Genomic DNA, 19,981 nt, shown 5'->3' on the forward strand with positions numbered 1-19,981 from the left:
AGCACCGGATTGTTCTCCTGTCCATGCCAAGAAGTTTGGCAAGGCTGCCTCAAACTCTTAGCCTACACATCCCACACGGCCCTAAAGCCATAATGCCCATGACTGGGGAGCTCTGCGTGACTTTCATCTTCTCAGGATCTGCCTATGACACGAGACACAGGTCATGTCCACCTCAGGTCCCCTACAAGCAGTGTGGCATTTCTATGGTTTACTCTCAGCCTCTCACAATGTCTTCTCCCTGTAAACATTCTGCCTCCCTCAGTCTGTGGAAGCTTTATCTAGACAGGCAAGTGTAGAACTGGGGAAGCGGGAAAAAACGGAGTGACCACATAGTCTTATTTGTACATTAAGCTCAGCTTTATGTATGAACCAAATAAATGGTTCCGTAGGCTTCTGTAAAAGAGAAGGGGGTTGCTGCTTTGCCCGTGAGCAAGTGAATCACCATAGATGACTTTAACAAAGTGAAGCTCCCCTTCAAGTCAATAATTTGACTCATGTTCTCTGCAGATTTGGTGATTTGACTCCTGTTTGTTTTCTGTGATACCATCTTCTCAGATATTAAATGCTGCTGACTAAATGAGGCAAAATTTCAGGGGAGAAAAAATGAAATCAGATCAAGAAACAACTTGGGTAATATTTAACACTCTTCCCCTGCACCACAGACTTTGAGTATGCTGATACAGCGGTGGAGAAGGACCTGAAGGAGGCAATATGAGCGATATCGTAAGGGTAAAATTGACAGGATTCGTTATTTTCATTTTCATTTTATTTTATTTTCATTCATTTCTGCTCCTGAGCTTTTATTTATGAAAACTAAATGAATCATTAAGCAACTTATCAAAACTGACCATTTCTAAATAATGAAAAAAGAGAACTGAATGGTGAAATAAATTTCTAGGCTCACGATGGAGCTGCCCCTGCCCAGCATGCCAGGTCAGCAAACCAAAATTTAGGTAATGTTTGTGTTCCTGTAAATGCTCTGCTTGACCAGAAATGCAGTATTTCCAGTCAGCCAATCCCCAAACACCAAGCCAACTCTAGGCTAACAATGTGTCCCCAGCAGCCAGATATATTCTATTTGTCTCTTCCTTGTTCTTTATTCTTTATCCTGGAAAAGCTTCTTGTCTTCCACCCCTTTTTGCAGTGTTCTGGAAGGAAACTGTCTGCTTCATGAAATGTTAAATAAATTTTGTTTGTATCACCTAAAATGTTTTCTTTAATCATTCTTTAATACTACCTTGCCAGCATCAGTGCTCAGATGAGGAGCTGGTGGCTGGCATGAGTCAGGTGAAAAGCAGAGATAAGGCTGGTCTGGTTCATCTGGCAGAGCAGGGTCAGGGACATCCCTACTGGGGTTAAGACAGCAGAGCAGGCCAAACAGCATTCCCTAGATGATACATGGGAGAGGGAGGGCAGAGAGAAGGATCCAGTCTCTTGTAGAAGGGCCAACAGGAACCAGGAAGCACAGGGCACCTCCTAATGGAAGTCTTGGATACCAGGCAGGATGGAATGTGTGGGATCCAGTACTTTAGATTAGATCCATCCTGGCATAGGGTAGAGCTATAAATGGCAGCCCACAAGAGTGCCCAGGGTTGGCTCGTCAAACAGAAAGTAGGTCTGATTAATATTCTGTCTAAATCCCAGGCACTACTGGTTCAGGAAGAGAGGTAGTCCTGAGCTTAGGGCCAGGAGGAGCTGGAAAACTCCATGCAAGAGCTACAAAGCATGGAGGGGAGCGTAATAGGCAAGAGTCCGATAAATTCCACAAGACTATAAACTGTATGAAGACAGGAATTTTTGTCTGTTTAGTTCACTGCTATATCTTCTGAATTTAAAAAAGTTCCTGGCACATTGTGTGCCCTCAATATGCATTTATGAAAAGAATGTATGAAATCATAGTTCTGTCTTATGCAGCTGTGTAAGAGACTTAGCCTCAATTTTTTTCTAGATTCAGTTTTGTTCAGACAATATGTGTTGTTATGGGAAGAATTTTGTTGCCATGACCTTCACCCCTAGGTGTTCTTCCCATGAGTACGTTACATGACATGGCAAAAAGCAACTTTGCAGGTGTAGTTAAGATTACTAATTAGTTGATCTTAAGATAGTTAGATTATCCTGGTTTATCTGAGTGTACCTAATCTAATCACACAAACTCTTAAAAGCAGAGATCTTTCTCCCACTGGCAGAGAAAGGAAAGTTAAAGGTTCAAGGCAGAGGAAAGATCTGATGTGCCAGTTTTGGGTTGAAGATTAAGGGGGCCGTGTGTCAAGGAAATAGAAACTCCAGTCCTACGATCACAAAGAACAGAATTCTGTCAGCAGCTTGAATGAGTAATCTTCCCCAGAGCTCTGCCAACCCCATGACTTCTGCCTTGTGAGTTGAGCCACACTGTGCCCAGAATTCTGACCTACAGAACTGCAGGATTATAAATGGCTATGTTTTAAGTCACCAAGTGTGGTAATTTACTATGGCAGCAATAGAAAACTAATAGAAATAGAATAACAATGAATAATAACAGCAATAGAAAGCTACATATATATACATATATAGATATACATATATTGTCTAACACATTCTAAGTACTAATAGCGGTAATGAGACCAGGCAATCTTCATGGCTTACATCTGCATTTCCAGGTTCCTCCTCAACTGCCTAGTCCTAATCACTTCACTGATTTTGTAATGAAATGCTCCCTATGGACCTAATTTTGGATTAATTTTTTAGGCAAGTTTCTCTTGCCGAAAATAGAATCAACACTGAAGGACCATTTGTGCATGACATCTCAGTCTACCAAAGCATACTCTCTCCATTGTGCATGAGGAGGGTTGAGAAGGGCAAAGGAAAATGACAAGTAAGTCCAAATAAATGGTTCCATAGGCTTCTGTAAAAGAGAAGGGGGCTGCTGCTTTCCCCATATGCAAGTGAATCACCATAAACGACTTTAACAAAGTGAGACCCCCTTCAAGGAAGTTTTCTGCATGGTTGCTGGTGCCTGAGCCTGACTGTTGTCAATCACGACACAGGTCAAACACCTTAGTACAATCCTACAATGTCAGAGATGGCTGGGAGCCTCAGAGGTCATCCAAATCAGTCAGGTTGTCCAGCTTCAGAGAACAGAATTCACTCAAGATAGTTCGAGCAACATGAGATTATCATACTGTATACTGAGTTGAGCAGTGTCCCTCTAAAATTCATGTATACCTGAAACCTCAGAATGTGATTTTATTTGGAAAGAGTATCTTTGCAGATGTGATTACTTTTCTTTTTTAGAGGCAGTAGAGGAGGAAAGGGAGAGGGAGTGAGAGAATCCTAAACATTCGCCACAGCATAGACCCCAACGTGGGACTCAACCTCACAAGCCTGAGATCATGACCTGAGCCGAAATCAAGAGTCAGAGGCTTAATTGACTGAGCCACCCAGGCACCTGGTGATTACTTTAGTTAAAAAGAGGTCATACTGGATTAGAGTGTGCCTAAATCTAGAGACTAGTATCTGTAATATGAAGACCATGTGAGGACAAAGAGACACACATTAGGAACAAGGCCCATGAAAATAGACACACATAAGAAGGCTGTGTTCAAACACTGGAACAGTGCAGCTACAAGCCAGGAAACAGCAAAGATTTCTGGCAACCACCAAAAGCCAGGGAGAGGCAAGAAAGGATTCTTGGTAGAGCCTTCAGAGGGAGCATGGCCCTGATGACACCTTGATTTTGAACTTCTGGCCTCCAGAACCATGAGAATAATTTTTCTGTTGTTTTAAGCTGTCCAGTCTGTGCTGATTTTGTTATGGCAGCCCTAGAAAATAAATACACACTGTATCAAATGGCTCAGAAAATTGTTGTGGGGAAGACTGCTGAAGAAGATAGATGATTGGCTTTGTTTCTGGGAATAATCCCAAAACCATAACATGGAAGCAGCTAGCCAAAGCGGCCACTGCTCCTGCTCAAACAGGAAGCTCTATAACCACACTACGGGACATTAGTAAAAAAGGGATACCTAATGCTCTCCCTCTCTCCTTTCTAAATTTAGTTCTCAATTTAAGTCTCTACCAAGGGTATCAGATCGATAGAACTGAATCACAAAATCTAGCTGCAAGGGAGTCTAGAAATGTAGGTTTCAGCTCTCTAGCCTCTGTAGCAAGGAAGGCACAATTAGAAAGGTTAGAATCACATGAACCACACTAGACACCGAAGTGTTTACTCCTAATTCCTCAAAGATCCAAACTTTACTGAAATCTTTTTATGGGCTAGACACTGTAAGACACCTCTTGTATTATTTTATTCATATTCTTAACAACCTTTCAAGGTACCTATTATTGTCCTCATTCTAGACATAAGGAAAGGGAAGTTAAGTAAGATTTTGAATCTCATTGATTGCCTCACAACAATTTATTTAACATCCATCAGGTATTTATTGAATACCTACCATGTGCCAGGTTTGCTGGAAATAACCAGGGAACAGGAAAGACTTAATCCCTAACTCCAGGTCCTTAAAGTCCAATGCCAATGTTGTTGGTTTTTTTTTGTTTGTTTGTTTGTTTTGTTTTGTTTTGTTTTTTTAAGTAGGCTCTACATCCAACATAGGGCTCAAACTCACAACCCCGAGATCAAGAGTCACATGCTTTAATGACTGAGCCAGCCAGGCACCACCCCCAATGCCATTTTTTAATTTAAACTCTGGTGTACATAAGAGTTGTCTGAGGTTGTAGGTTTTCAGGTAGCATTGCTAAGTCCCCATTACCAGAAGTCAGAAGAGAAAAACATTGCAAGGGCTGATACTCATCAAAATAATGATCTGGACACTAGTCCTCTGATTCTAGGCCCAGTTGCTCTATTGATACCCTGAAAACTCCTTCAGGTGCCAGGCAGGTAAAATAAACATGTGGAGAAGGTAGATATAAGTCAGTAGGTGTTAAGTCAATTATTTGTAACTGAACCTAGCCTGATAGCTGCCTTGTGAAACATAACACATTCTCAGATTAAAAAAGGCTCTTGAGTATCCATGAGCCCCCCCAATGCTCCTCATCCTCTTTGAGACCTGGCATGAATCAGGTGAGAAGTAAAATCCATTTCGAAGTCCACCTCCCCTCAGTGCACCTCTCATGCTGGATCGTAACTGCCTCTTGTCTTGTCAGCCCTACCACTCTGTAAGTAATAGCAGGGCCAGGGCCTGAGTCTGCCTTGTTCATAGGTGTGTTAACTATGGCCCAGGCACTCTGCTAAGTTCTAACACACAATAAATATGTGTGGGAGAGGAAAAGAAAGGGGAAGAGTGGATAACTCATGCCCTTCACACCGAGGGAATCTATGTCCTCTAGCCTCAAATTTCATAGAGAGAAAAATGCCCCCTGGGAATTCAGCATGGTCTACACAATACCCTTCTTCCTACCTTGGCAATAGGGCTATACTGTCTCTTCTATAGACTGAAGGTGCCCTGAGACTCCTTTACCCCCAAGGGAAGTACCCCCAACTCCAGAAATGTCCACAGTTCCACTCCTATACAGTACAAGTTGCAAAGGCAGCAGAGAGACCTTTTTCCCCATTCTTTAATGCAACAAATACTACTTTTTCCAGACTTTGTCCTAGGTGTTGGAAGCACAATGGTGAACAAGCAATTCTTGTTCTCATGAAATTTATATTCTAGCCAGATGATAAATAAGCACACGGATGGGTCAACAATAAGCATACATTATGATAAGCATTAGGAAAGAAAAAAGATAATGTGACAGAGTAATAGGGAAACTACTTTAGACTCTTGATCAGAAAATATCTCCTGCGCAGGTGAAATTCAAGAAGAAACCTGAGGGATGGAAAGGTACCATGAGAAGACCTAGGAGAAGAGTGTTCCCCCAAAAAAGGGAGACCAAGTGCAGAAAAGCCTTGTAGGGAGGGAAAGGTTACTCTTTTAGGAAGAGAACAAATCCTGTGGGACTGAAGCTTAGTAAGTGGAAGTTTGACAGAAGGCTGAAAATGTCGACATGAGCCAGATCACTCAGGGCTCTGTAAGCCATTGAGAGAATGCAATTAAGTAACAACCCCCCAGGACCTACTTCTGAGTGGGGTCCAGGAACATGCACAGCTGGTAGCCAGATATAGTAACTACTGCCCCCTTGTAGATGTCTTTGGTCCACACCCTTGAAGAGTAATCCAGAAAAGTCTCCTTTGTCCTCTGCTGTCATTGGACGTATTCCCGAGGACACCCAAGAGACAGCTGGTCTTATTAAAATGAAAACCTATTTTAATATAACAATAGGAAAAGTATCTTAAAATTACCAGATTCCTTAGATTATATGCATATTCATATTCTCAATTCAAATGTACTAAAATTATAACTCAATATATAATCGTTCTTTACTGCCCTGCAACCAATTCCACTTGAGATTTCACAACCCATCTTACCTTGATTCATTCCTGTTGTTCCTCCGGTTATCTCAGTATAGGCTGGCATGGATCAGTACACACAGAGTCAATCTGTACATGGGTGGTGGGAAGGGAATGTGTGCCCCCTACCAACATGCACAGGGTGTGGCTCAAAGGACCACCTGAATGTGGCAGCAGCTGGCAAGGTGAGGCTGGGTTGTGAGAAATTTTTTTGGAACATGCATGTAGATTCATTTCCCCAGACACCTTTTTAAAAAATCTTATTTTGGAGCACCTCGGTGGCTCAATCGGTTAAGCGTCTGACTCTTGGTTTCGGCTCAGGTCATGATCTCAAGTTCGTGAGATCAGCCCTGCATTGGGCTCCACACTCAGTGTGGAGTCTGCTTCAGATGCTCTTTCTCCCTCTCCCTCTTCCCACTCCCTACTCCTTTGCAAGTGTGTGCTCTCTCTCTAAATGAAATATATATATATAAAAAATCTTTTATTTTAAAAAAACGTTTGACCTGCAAAAGAGTTCTAGTGATAGTAAAGAGAGTTCTCATATGTTCTACACCCTGTCCTCCCTAATGTTAGCACTTTACGTAACCACGGTACAATGATGAAAACTAGGAAATTAACACACTATAAGCTAAACTATAAGTATTGTTCTGATACCACCAGTTTTCCTCCAGTTCCCAAGGTGGAACTGGTTCAAACTAAACCCTCACTCCCCACCAAAACCAATGGGAACCAAGGGTGGAACTGGCCAGGAACAGGGAGCACTCAAGAGAACTAAACTGCTATAGAGAGTAGAGGAGGAGGAGGAGGGAGGAAGCAGACCTTCAATGTGATTGCATATGGTGGGGGAGAGAGGAGGCTGTCATCTTCCTGAAGGGGAAGAGGGGTGTCATGAGCTTCTAGAGAGTGAAGACTATAGAGGAAACCACCCAAATGCCCACCTGCATTTGAGAACAGAGGTCCTTATTCACTTTCACTGGGCCTGTTTAGACCCTGGGGATCAGGAAACAGCTTCTTCGGATGGTGGTGGTGTTGGCTGTAGAGAAAGTGGGCACCTCCCTCTGAGTTGCACCTGGTGTTCAGTACAGTCTATGTCAGAGTCTACATAAACGGCATCCCTTAGGCTACCCTCCCAGTGCCTAAAGTGAACAGTTAAAAGGGGTAGACCCATAACTAGGACCAGTGTGGTGTCTGCCATGCTTAATAGCATTTGCGAAGCAACAAGATACCTTTGGAAGCAGAAATAAGAAAGATGAAGAGAAAGAGAGAACAGCTAAAATTGTAACAAATTATCCTGGCTGAGACTTGTCAAAAAAAAAAAATCATTTTTATTGCCCTTGGGAGTTGACTGTCCTTCTTCATACCTGCACCCAGGTTTGTGGATAGATAAGCAATTGCCATCAATAGTTTCCTGGCTTCCATGAAATCTGGAGAAATGCAACTGAAGGAGCTTCAGAGTATTTTGCAGGTTCATTAACAGTAGCTGTCCCCAGCTCCACCTCCACTCCACCCCCAGGGCAGTAGAAGTTGCCTACCCAGCTGGATTTCCCATTCTATGAACCAGAGAAAGGATATACATAAGCTAGTAGGAAACATCCCTGCTGTTTGCTTGAATATGCGAGGAAGAAGGGGTTTGAGGGATGGGGAAAAGAGAAAATGGAATTCCCCGTATTCAAGACATGAATTTTCTGCCTACATGGAGGGGAAGACCCAAGCTGAACATTTTATATGCTGCATAAATATTCCTGTTTCTTCATTGATAAATGAAATGGAATCTGGATGATTAATTCAGTGAGTCACAATTCCTTTGATTTTAGTGTTTGGTATTCTTTTATGTTCTGTGTTATATGGGGCAGAACTTTGGGGTCTCAAGCAAGCAGTTACACAGCACTTAAAGATCCAAAACTCCTTTCTAAAAAATAATATTGCCTGTAGAAGTGAGTAGCCCTGCAGTAACTGCATGTGAAGGAGAGGTCTGGTCTTCTCTCTAGGTGAGATGGCAAATCCAACTCTTAAACATGGACAATGTAGAAGTGACTGTGACTCCTCCATGGAATATCTGAGAAGGAATGCACCTGTCCGGTGTATTTCTGTTCCTCATCTCTAGTCAGTGAATGTTACTAATATTTGCTTATCTTTCTAAATATATTTTATGCATGTAAAAATAATTGACTGAATTGTATCTCCCTAAATTCATTTGTTAAAGCCCTAACCCCCAGTGTGATGTCATTAGGAGATGCGGCATTTAGGGAAGTAATTAAGGCTAAATGAGGTCTGGGGGCGCCTGGGTAGCGCGGTCGTTAAGCGTCTGCCTTCAGCTCAGGGTGTGATCCTGGCGTGCCAGGATCGAGTCCCACATCGGGCTCCTCCGCTGGGAGCCTGCTTCTCCCTCTCCCGCTCCCCTGCTGTGTTCCCTCTCTCGCTGGCTGTCTCTCTGTCACATAAATAAATAAAATCTTTAAAAAAAAAAAAAAAGGCTAAATGAGGTCTCAAGGTGGGGCCCTAATCCAAGAGGATCAATGTCCTCGTTCTCTCTGCATGAGCATCACAGGAAAGGCCATGTGAGGACATGTAAGAGGCTGCCGCCTACAAGTCAGGAAAAGAGCACTCACCGGAAATCAAATTTGCCAGCACCTTGGTCATGAACTTCTAGCCTCCATAACTTTCAGGGAGTAAACTTCTGTTTTATTTAAGCCACCCAGACTGTGGTAATCTGTTATGGCACCCTAGCAGAGTCATACACACACAAACATCTTCCCTTCTCCCTTTTTCTCCTGCACAATTAAGCATACTATGCACACCATTGCACCTAGATTTTTCTAACAATGTCTTTGAGATTGCTATATCGAGATGTAAAGACCCACCCCCCACTCTCTCTCTCTCTAACACCAGCATAATATTCCATCGAGCACATGTGTCACAATCTACTTCACTGGTCCCTTATTAATGTTTAAGCTGTTTCCAAACTTGCCAGCACAGATAATGCTGAAATAAATAACCCTCATACATATGTGATTTTGCACATGTCACACAGGGCTTTAAGAAAATGTGAAGGAGCTGCCAATATTTGAAAATGGGAAGATTTCACGTATAATCTGGATCTGTTACTTTTCCCGAAGATCATTCTCTTGTGGCATCATCCATCGGCTGGAGCAGGGAGCTGGCTGCCCTATCCGATGGCAACGTGCTCTCCTGCATGGCACTGCTGCCACCCAGCCTGGCTCACTCACCCACGGTACTCAGCAGGCCCCCAGAGACCGCCATCTAGAGTCCCTAGTTCCACTGTGTAGCTTCAAGTATGTTGTCAGCAAACATAGTTACTAGTACTAGCTTAGCTCACTCTCCTCACCTTCTCAGAAAAAGAAAACAAAAGAGCCTTTACTAAGTTAGGATTTAATATTATGCCTTCTGTCTCTATAGAAAGCTGAAATAAGAACTGTCTGCTTAAGAAGGATTTTAGTGTCTTTTACAAGGCTGTCATTGAAGATACTGTCCACTGTGTTACTCAAAGTTCTTTGAATAAATTCTCATTCCATAAATGTCTGCTTAGGTTTGATTCCAGAATAATAACCAGGTCTCTTGAGGTGAACGCATATACTTTCTCTTGTCAGAAAATGAAAATGAAATAATGCACAAACTTCTACTCTTGCATTAGGAAACAAAAGAAACTTTTAGCCAGACTCAGAGAGCTACCAGCTGGGCCTCAGGAGATTACACCTCTCAAGTCTTATCTAAATAAAAAGTGAGTGACTCCCATCCCTCAGTCACACGTAGTCCATCCTTCTAGGTTCAAATTCCCGCCTTTTAGTCAATTTCAGGATGAACTTCGCTATGTCATGAAAATTAACATTTTAATGGCTAAAACAGAGTGCCATTTATGTCACTGACATTCTCATATTCAATAATGTAGGCAACCTAAGTCATAAAAATATACATTTCCCCTGAGCGACCTAACAAATCTACTTTCATTTTGAATGAAATAAAAATTACATATAAATACGTACATTTGTCCTGGATTAGCTCCCACAGAAAAAAGAAGGCCGCTCCACCCAGAGTGAGATGAGCTTTTCTCTTCTTTTAATCTTTAAATGTCTTCCTGAGTCCTATGTTTCAATGGGAATATGCATTATGGAAGTAGGTAGGGTATAAACTTAAAATAGTGAAAACAATACTGTTTTTTACTTTAAAAGTTGACAATATTACCAGTTAATGCTAAAAATAAAACCAAGTTTAAAAGTTAATTGATTATATTTAATGACTTAATAAAGCTCTAAGTGTGCTTAAAATTCGGATCACAAATCCAAAATCTCCATTCTTAGCTAAGCAATGAGTCTGACACGATGACCTGTTAAGTAGGTTGACTGTCATTTGAATCCTCAGCCCCTTCCTCAGTTTCGGGATCTAAGGGAACAACAGTCAAAGCATATTGTAAGGAGCCCAGGACGCTTGCTGCTGTGCTGTCATTCATCACTTATGTGAGCTCAAGGAAGTGACTGTAGCAATCAGTGTCCTGACCTAGAAAATGGGGCTGCTACCGCTCAAGGTTGCTGTGATGACAACCACATGAAATGTAATACGTACGCATCCTTGGAAAAGGTGTGACATAATAGCTATAATAATAAAAACTATGTACCAAGCCACCTTCTAAGTAATTTACACATATTAACTCACTTAATCCTTACCACAACTCTATGAGGAGCTATTGCTATCATCTCATATTTTACAGCTAGAGAAAATGAGGCCTGGAACAGTCATAAGACTTGCCAAATGCCACACAGGAGCCAAGATTTGAACGTAGGATGTCTGGCGCTGAGGTCCATGCTCTTAACCACTTTGCTGTCCCCTAAATGTAAGGGATTCTTAAAATTAGCAAGCTCCCAAAGAATCCAATTTCTTTCAAATATACCTTTCCTATTTTCAGTACAGAAATTATTTCATGCCCAGGAAAAGAAAAGCCAATCTTCCTTTGTGTCCTTCCTACGGGACTGGTTCCTAGTCAGCAGAAACAAGAGGATTTGTTCTCTAATTTGCCATGCTGCATGTGTTTAGTGTGTTAGAATATGCAATGTGCTTTCGCACCTACTATCTGCCTCTAGCTTCACCAGGATGAGGCAAAACAAAAATTTATTACAATTTTCATTTGACAGAGAAGTTAAGAGGGGGAAGAAAGGATATAAATGGCAGAGGTCTCGAAGCTAATAGAAGGCAGTTAGGACTAGAACTCATGTTTCCCTGAATCTCAACCCTGGGCTCCACCTACAGACCCGTCTGGGTTTTCACCAAGCTCTCACCAGCATGGTAAGGGGTGACACGGTTGAACCCTTGGGTCCCTACTGTTTATGTTTTTCTTTTGTGAGAGAGCAGAGGGCATGGTGAGACAGTACCAGGGTTATGCTGTCGAGTACAGGGCACCGGTCATGCCAGCAAACACTGGAATAAAGGCACAGTGCTCCCCGTCCCTACGTGTCTATGTGTGTATGTTGGGGATACATGTGCTCATCAAGGACAAAGGGCCACCAACTCTGCACTGCCCGGTAAGTGTGTCTGCAGATGATGAATCCCTTCCCTCTTCCGTTGTTGCCCAGACCTGAAGTAGAAGGTAGAAAAGTAAAGGCTGGGTTCCTTCTTACCTGTAGATGGTGTCATCTTGCCCTGGAGGCAGCATCAGGGCAGCCCTTATCCATGTGCTTCACTTCCCAACTGTGTCAGCAGATGGCCAAGAGGCAGCCAGCAACTACAGAGGATAGCTGAGGACACTTTAAAAAAAAAACAAGGGAGGGGCAGGAAGTGCTGTCTTTTGGAAGCAGCCATGAACAATCACTATCATGCCTTCTTTAAGGCAACAAATGTTTACTGATGAGGAAATGGAGGCTCAAAGGAAATAAATGATTTCTCTGGCAAGATATGTGCTTTATAGTCAGGTAAGAGCTCCTCTCATCACTCAGCTTTTGCTTCACAGGAAGCCCACACCCACGGTCTTCGCTTCAGAGATAGAAGCAAATCTGCACATTATGAGACAATGGAGAAAGCAGAGTTATCCTAAATGAGATGAGAGAACTGGGGCCATAATCGTGTCAGCCAGGACAGACACAGCAGTGGCAGGCAACTTTGTCTCTGGTACTGCTTCTATCACCCAACAAAAATACAGTCCCTCTACAGACCCCACAAATGCTTTCTAAATTCATTTAACGCATGGCACGTTTCTTTTTTTTATTTATTTTTATTATGTTCAATTAGCCAACATATAGTACATCATTAGTTTTTAATGTAGTGTTCAACGATTCATTAGTTGCATATACCACCCAGTGCTCATCACAACACGTGCCCTCCTTAAAATGATATGTCCATGAAAACTGCCATTCCCCATAATTTCAAAGTGTTTACTCCAGCCGTCATCATCCGAATTTCACAACACAATTCTAGTGTCTCTGCCTCCCTCCACACGTATGGGGAAGGTAGAGAGAAATGGTCTTCAGCCTTCATAGCTCATGGAGCTGATCTACTTATTCAGTGAGTATGGACGGGGATCCTAAAGCAGAACCACGCTCCCCTTACCCTATAATTCCAGCTGGCAGAGTTCACAATTGGAGAACCGAAGGCTGGTGGGTAGCACGCGATATGGTGAAATGAACACGAATGTGGACACCAGCACCGGGATCCAAGCACCACTCTATCCCTTTCTAGCTGTGTGACCTTGGGCAAGTACCTAACTGCTCTGAGTCCTGGTTTTCTCCTGCATAAAACAGAAATAATATCTTCTTTCAGTGGTTGCTATGAAGACTAAATGAGATAATGCTTATTTAGTGCCAGAGATAGTGTCGAGCACACCATAGGGACTCAAGAAACAATAGTAAAATGTCCCTATCATCATCATCATTGTTATGAATCTGCCTCCAAACTAGAATGCAAGCTCTGCAAAATCGGGAAATTTTATTCATCTTTAGAATCTACGAGCTTCTCTTGATGCCTCGCAAGAATAGTAATTAATAAATTCTGAATGAATGAAAAGCTGTCAAAAAAAAAAAAACCCCACTGCCTCAGCAGAAATTGATCCCCAGTTGATTTGGAGATGTACTACCAAATTAGTTGATGATGCTTCCCTAAATGTCACTAGGAGGTAGCCAACTTAAACTGTAATTAATTAGAAGTGATCTGTACACTTGTCGAGTGTAAACTGTTACAAAAGGATGCTTACTGAGAATGGGAAGGAGGAATCAACAAGAAAGGCAAGTGACAGTGGTCATCAGAGAGAACTGAGAAGCGGGATCTGTCTCTCCCCAGCTCCACTCGGGCATGAGGGTGCTCAGGCTGGAAATGTTCTGGCTCTTCAGACAGAAACATCTCTTGGGACGAGAGAGACAATTCATCAAGCTACCAAGGCTTGACAGGACTGTCCCTTGAGGACATCCAGCTCTGATTCTATATTCACCCAGAAACCTTCTGAACTGTCATGCGTTTTTCTGAGTGAACTCACAGAATCAGGCCAGGTTTTTTCTCCAACTGCAAGTTAATAAACCTGCATTCTGACTTACATATCAGAATCGCAGGGGGAGGGAGTGCTATCATGAACCAATTATTCAGCGCCTAACCACGCCAGGAAAAAAAGATAAATACGATAAAATTGCTAGGGCCATAAACCTGCGGACTGGACATAAAAGTTAGAAGGTCCACGTGTGTCGGCCTTACCTGTCATGTTACTTAAACAAGTACAGCAAAGATTACAAGAAAAGCTAACGGCTAGAAGGAAGCCCAACCTTCAGTGTTATTATTCCCCATTGGGTCCTTCAGAGTTCAAACAAGCATTATAGCAACTACAACAACAAAAACAATTGCTTTGTCTCAATGGACACTAAGCAAAAGATCAAGAAGCGATAGATATATATTATAGCAAAAGAACTATCAGTTAGCCAAAAGGAAGAACTTTTAACAGAATGATTGATATTAGAATTATTATAAAGTATAAACTATTAAAAGTCAAATTTCTAAGATTTTTCAATATAAGGTAGATGATTAGTGGCTGAACACAGTTAAAACTCACACCTATCGTCTTTGTCCTTTTTAGCCCCATGAGTCTTTGAATGGCACCAAAATAACTTGTTGATTCCATGCAAATAAACTAATCATTTTATTTTATATATGCAAAATAACAACCTGAAAGACTTTTTTTTTTTTTTTGAACTTTTCAACAAATTGGGTTGGCACTTCATAGATTGGGTATAGATAATCTGTGATCTATGAGCCAAGAGAAACTTTCATTTATTTTCATCTGGACAACATGAAAAGTACCAAGAGGTGATATCACAGAAACACTCTTGGCTTATAGTTGCAAAAATGCAACATGTTTTAAAAACCTTTATCTGTAGAATTCCAGATCCTCTATAAAATTAGGATGTCTTTCTGAAATTCTCTCTTACTCTGTGTCTAAATACAACAATTTCTAGCTATGCTGGTCTACCTGTGGTTTTCATTCTCTGTGTGAGTCTATCTGACTCTAATTCCCTCTCATTCTCTTTCTCTCAGATGACCTACCTCATTGTCTGATTTTCACCCCTCCATATTTAATTTTTCCTCTTTTTCTTCTCATTACCTGTTTTTCTTTTTATCTGTCCCAATGCTGTACAATAAAACTTCCCATAATGATGAAAATGTTTTATATCTATACTTGCCAATATCGTAGCCACTAATGAATGACATGTAGCTATTGAACATTTAAAAATCTGCAAGTGAGGAAGCAAAATTTTAATTTATTTAATTTTAATCCACTTAATTTTAAATAGTTACATATGGGTAGCAGTTATATCACAGAATTCTAATACATGGAATTAATATTTTTAAGCACTATAGTATATGTGCACATTTGTGTGTATATATAATCTTTATCTCTTGAAAATAAGATATTAAATTTATGTGGCTCTCTAATGATTTTTCCCTTTCACCCCTCAAAAACCTGTGGTCCCTGATAATTTTTTTAAAAATTCCTAAGCTTATTTAAATGTTACTCTAATTTTTTAGTAGAAATAAAAGGTGAAAGGTTGATATTATTTTCATTCAAATTTTCTAATTATTAGAATGCCATACCTGTTTTCTGGTTTTAGCTTTCTTTTACATTGCTTGTTTCTTTTGCTTTATAGCAAGTTCATATATAATTGCCCATTTTTATTCCATATACACATTGGCTTATTAATTCACTTGGAAAAAAAGAATTGTTGAAATGAATAATTCTTTATGTAGATATTTTTCTTATGTTTTCATAATGTAATAACTCCTTCAGAATGAAGATAACACTACAGAATCTATTAATTACCTAGAGTTTAAATTTGTAGCAATGTACTCTTTATATATGATTTTGCCTTCTACTTACTGTTAGTTATTCTATATGCCAATGAGCAATCCTTTCTTAAATATTGTGTCATACAAAAAAAGTAAAAAAGTATCAAAAAAAAATTCCTAAGCTTGAAATTTCTAAGGACTTCAAGGAAGAAAAAGGAAAAATTTAAAAATGAAGCAATGAAAGAAGAAAGAGGGGAAAAAATGTTTTCAAGCTATATACTTGAATAAATCCATGAACCCACTCCTGTGAGTCTGCTTGGCCTTGCCTATCAATAGAACATTAACAGGTGATTAGCAAATAGTGAGGATTTGTGGAGTTGGCAGGAGGAGACCTGTGCCAGGCTCTTCCATTAGGTGTCCCTGAGTGCAGAGATTTCACATGCCTGCACTCTGCCCAGGCTAGAGCAGACGTGGGCCAGGAAAGCGGCTCTGGCCTTGAACCCCGCGGGTGATTCAAGCTGGAGCGAAAGCTCCGCCTACAGGCCACAGCAGCTAATGCAGCCTCCCTAACACAGGGTCTTCATTCATCCTGACAAGAAGCCTATACAGTAGAAAATCTCATCTCCAAATGCTGCCACAAAATCACACGTTCATGGGGGTGTGAGGAGGTGGATAAAGTGAAGCATTTGTCAATTCCATCTCACCAAAACACTACCTCCCTGATTCCGCCACAGTGAAGCACTTCATTTCAGAACAAATAGCAGTTCATCACCAGCCTCCTTCCTGGATGCAGTTTAACTCGGCAACGGGGTCTGAAGTGCCTTCGCAGTTCCCGGCTCCCTGCCGAACGTGCATGTCACTGTACAGCCTTCTCTTTTATTTGGAGATTGAACAATGTAAATGATTTTACTGACAATGAGTACTTATTAAGGAATCTAGAGATAGAATTAGATCCTCCTACTTTCCCTTCATTTAATGACAATGGAATAATCTATTGTTACATTAAATGCATTAGAGATGAACATAATAACCCTGCTATTTTTATCACTTCACCACCACCTTTGCTGGATTTACACTTTATTACAGACAATACAGAACAGTGATTTTTAAGTTTCCTTTCTGACACTGTCTCCTTGTGGCAATTTTATCCAGATTGCCCTGGACGAAAAGCCAGTCTGTGGGAGGTGAGCTTGCCGGGAAAGCCGTGTGAGTTTGCTGACGGCCGCGAGTCTGAGCTCCTATGAAGGAACCTCAGCATTCAGAAACTGGGACAGCTCTGGATTTACTGGCACTATCCCCAGAAGTAGGCTTTTTGATCCTTAAAGGTCACAATATGGATGCGTGGTTTGCCACCTTGCCAGGATTGCACACCCTGCTGGACACCTTCATATATGAATTCCAGTCCCTATGTACTTCGGTGACTAGGAGCTAGATAAGGCAGGTGAGGCCATGGAATTGGATCAGTGAGCCATACCAGAACTAATATTTTTCCATTAGGGCCATACCAGAGTCAATATTCATTCATTCCCTCATTCATTCACTCATTCAATCATTCATTCATTTGCTCAGTATTTCTTTGGCTCCAACAGGCAGACAGAGTACCAAGACTAGACAGAGGCATGGCAGCTGCCCTCACAGAGCTCACACTGTCTGGAAGCCATCTGACAAAACGTGTTCGGTCAAAGCTCCTGTTTCTGCAGAGCTAAGACATTTATTCCAGGAGAGTTCAGTTAGCTATCAACAATACTGGAAATACAGCAACAAAAATGTTAGCCATAGCTTAGTTGTTTCTTTCATTTAATAAACTTTCTGAGGCTATTTGGCTGTCCCAGCAACTTAATCTTCATTTGTTCTTCAACCAAATATTTATGAAGCCCTTACCGTGGGGGACTTCTATAAGTAGTGCAAAGGCCCTCAAGGAGCTCACAGGCCAAAAGGGAAAAGAAGACATGAGCATAAATGACTACATTGCATTGAAAATATACAAAATAGCACAAGGAAAGGCAAACAGAGAACTGTTAGTAGAGATCAGCGGATGGTAGCATTGCTAGAAGGAACAGGAAAGCTGGAGTACATGCAATCTGAACCGAGACTTGATGAAACAGTCGGATTATGACAAGTGGAGATTCTTCAACACAAAAGCAACAGAGCACTAAGTTTTTCAAAACACCCTTGCATTCATTAACCCACTTGTACTTCATGACAGCTCTGTAGCATAGAGAAATTAGTAATATTGTTATCTTTTTTTTTTTTTTTTCTGAATGTAGAAACTGAGCCTTGGATAATTCAAATGACACACCCAAAGCCACCCGGCTGTCACGCGGGGGGGGGGGGGGGGGGATCTCCAGTCTGTCTAGGCTGTGGTGGGCAGAATTCTAAAACGACCCCTCAGACTTCCCATCTCCTCTCCTCAAATAGTCCTCAGGACTGGGAACTTGATGGATTTCACTCCATCTTTGGGTTATGTTAGATGACATGGTTGATTTTTTGAAAAGGAGACTAACCAGGTGGGACCTAATCACATGAGCCTTTAAAAGCAGGGAGGTTCCTCCAGCTGGTCTCAGAAGGGGAAGTCAGGGCGATTTAACTTGAGGGAGATTCCCCACTGCTGAGATGGGAAAAGATGAGAGACCTCTCCAAGCATCTAAGAGCAGCCTCATGGAGCTGAGAACAGTCCCCCCGGCCAACAGCCAGCAAGACAATGGGGACCTTAGTTCTACAACCACAAAGAAAGGAATTCTGCCAACAGCCTGAGGGAGCTTGGACACAGATCACTGAATCAAGATTAGGACTTTGCTTTCACACTCACGAGAGCCTGAACAGAGAACTTGGCTAAAACATGCTGAATCTTGACCAACAGAAACTATGAGGAGTAGTTTAAAACAGAAATAAAGCTATTTATTAATATACACTGTTCTAAATCTCTAAGTTGGTGGTAACTTATTACAAAGCAATAGGAAACTGATAGAGAGGTCACCTTGAATTTTGCTATAACCTATTAACCTAACTTGAGATCGCTGTACTCACCAAGGCAAACTTATTACTCCGAACAGGGCAAACTTTCCCTTATTACTGAGTACATTTTCTCCCTTGCCACCTCCCCAGTCTTGCTCATACAGCTCATCCCAATTTTTATGATCTCATGCCCTTTCTTCACTTATATAAATTATCCTTATAATTTCCAAAGCAGGGGAAGCAAAAGGATACATGCCTGACTGGTTGGGTATAATGCTGTGGTAGATGGCATTTTCCAAAAATGGTTACAACAGTATTTTTGGTTCCACATGACCATCTATAATTTGCCATTCTCCCATCAAGAGGTGGAGCCTGTGTCCCCCTCACCTTGAAATCAGAAAGGCCTTGGTGACTACCTGAGCTAACGGAGTACAACGGAAGTGGTGCTATGTGACTCCTGAGGCTAGGCCACAAAAGGTGATACGCCTTCCACCTAGTGCTCCCCCTCTCAGATGCTGGTCCTTGGAAGCCAGTCAGCATGCTGTGGGGAAGCCGAGGCCATGGGGAAAGGCCCACAGGACAGATTCTGAGACCTGCTCCTCATCCCCAGGTGCGATCTCAGCTAGTGACATTCCATCAGATGCTGAACCACTGACTCTCTGGAGGTGGGTGGAAGCTCTGATCTGTAGTATTTGCCAATTTCCATGGTGTAAATATTCCCACTACGGCTGATTTCAAACTACGAAACGATGCCACTGAAAATGGATTTGGGAAGTAGACGCACACAAGCAGCTTCGCACATCAGTACAAGCTGGCTCCAGCACACCACCGCCCCCAGCCCCCAGCCGGCACTGACTTCCCAGGGAGTGGGAGTGAGCAGCCTCAGAAGCAAATACTCCAGTCCTGCATGGCTCTGCATGGAGCAGAGATGTGCCTTCCCCTCCAAAACCCTAACCAAATTTCAGGTTTATTAATAAAATAAATTAGATTATTGTTTTAAGTTATCAAGTGTTGGAACAGTTTTTATAAAGCACAAAGTAATCAAAACAGATAAAGCGAAAGAGAGGAAGATTTCAAGATGACCCTGAGGTTGTAAGCTCAGAAGACCAGGAAAGCAATTATATAGTTAAAGCTAAGAAATCTGCAGCCAGAATTTTTAAGTTTAAAAATCACAAATTACAGACTAAAGCAAAGAAAATAGATAACAGGGCAGCTAATATTGGTTAGACATTAGGTGATTATCTGATTAAAGTAATTCACACTAAGATGTTACTAGAGCCCAGCTTAAACTCTAAGGGAATTTGTACATTTTGAAAAAAGAGATTAATAGAACAAATTAGTCGCCTCAAAGCAAAGCCAGTCTGAGGGGTTCTGTTG

The sequence above is a fragment of the Ursus maritimus genome, unplaced genomic scaffold (genome assembly GCF_017311325.1).
Source record: "Ursus maritimus isolate PB19 unplaced genomic scaffold, ASM1731132v1 scaffold_4, whole genome shotgun sequence".
NCBI lineage: Eukaryota > Metazoa > Chordata > Mammalia > Carnivora > Ursidae > Ursus > Ursus maritimus.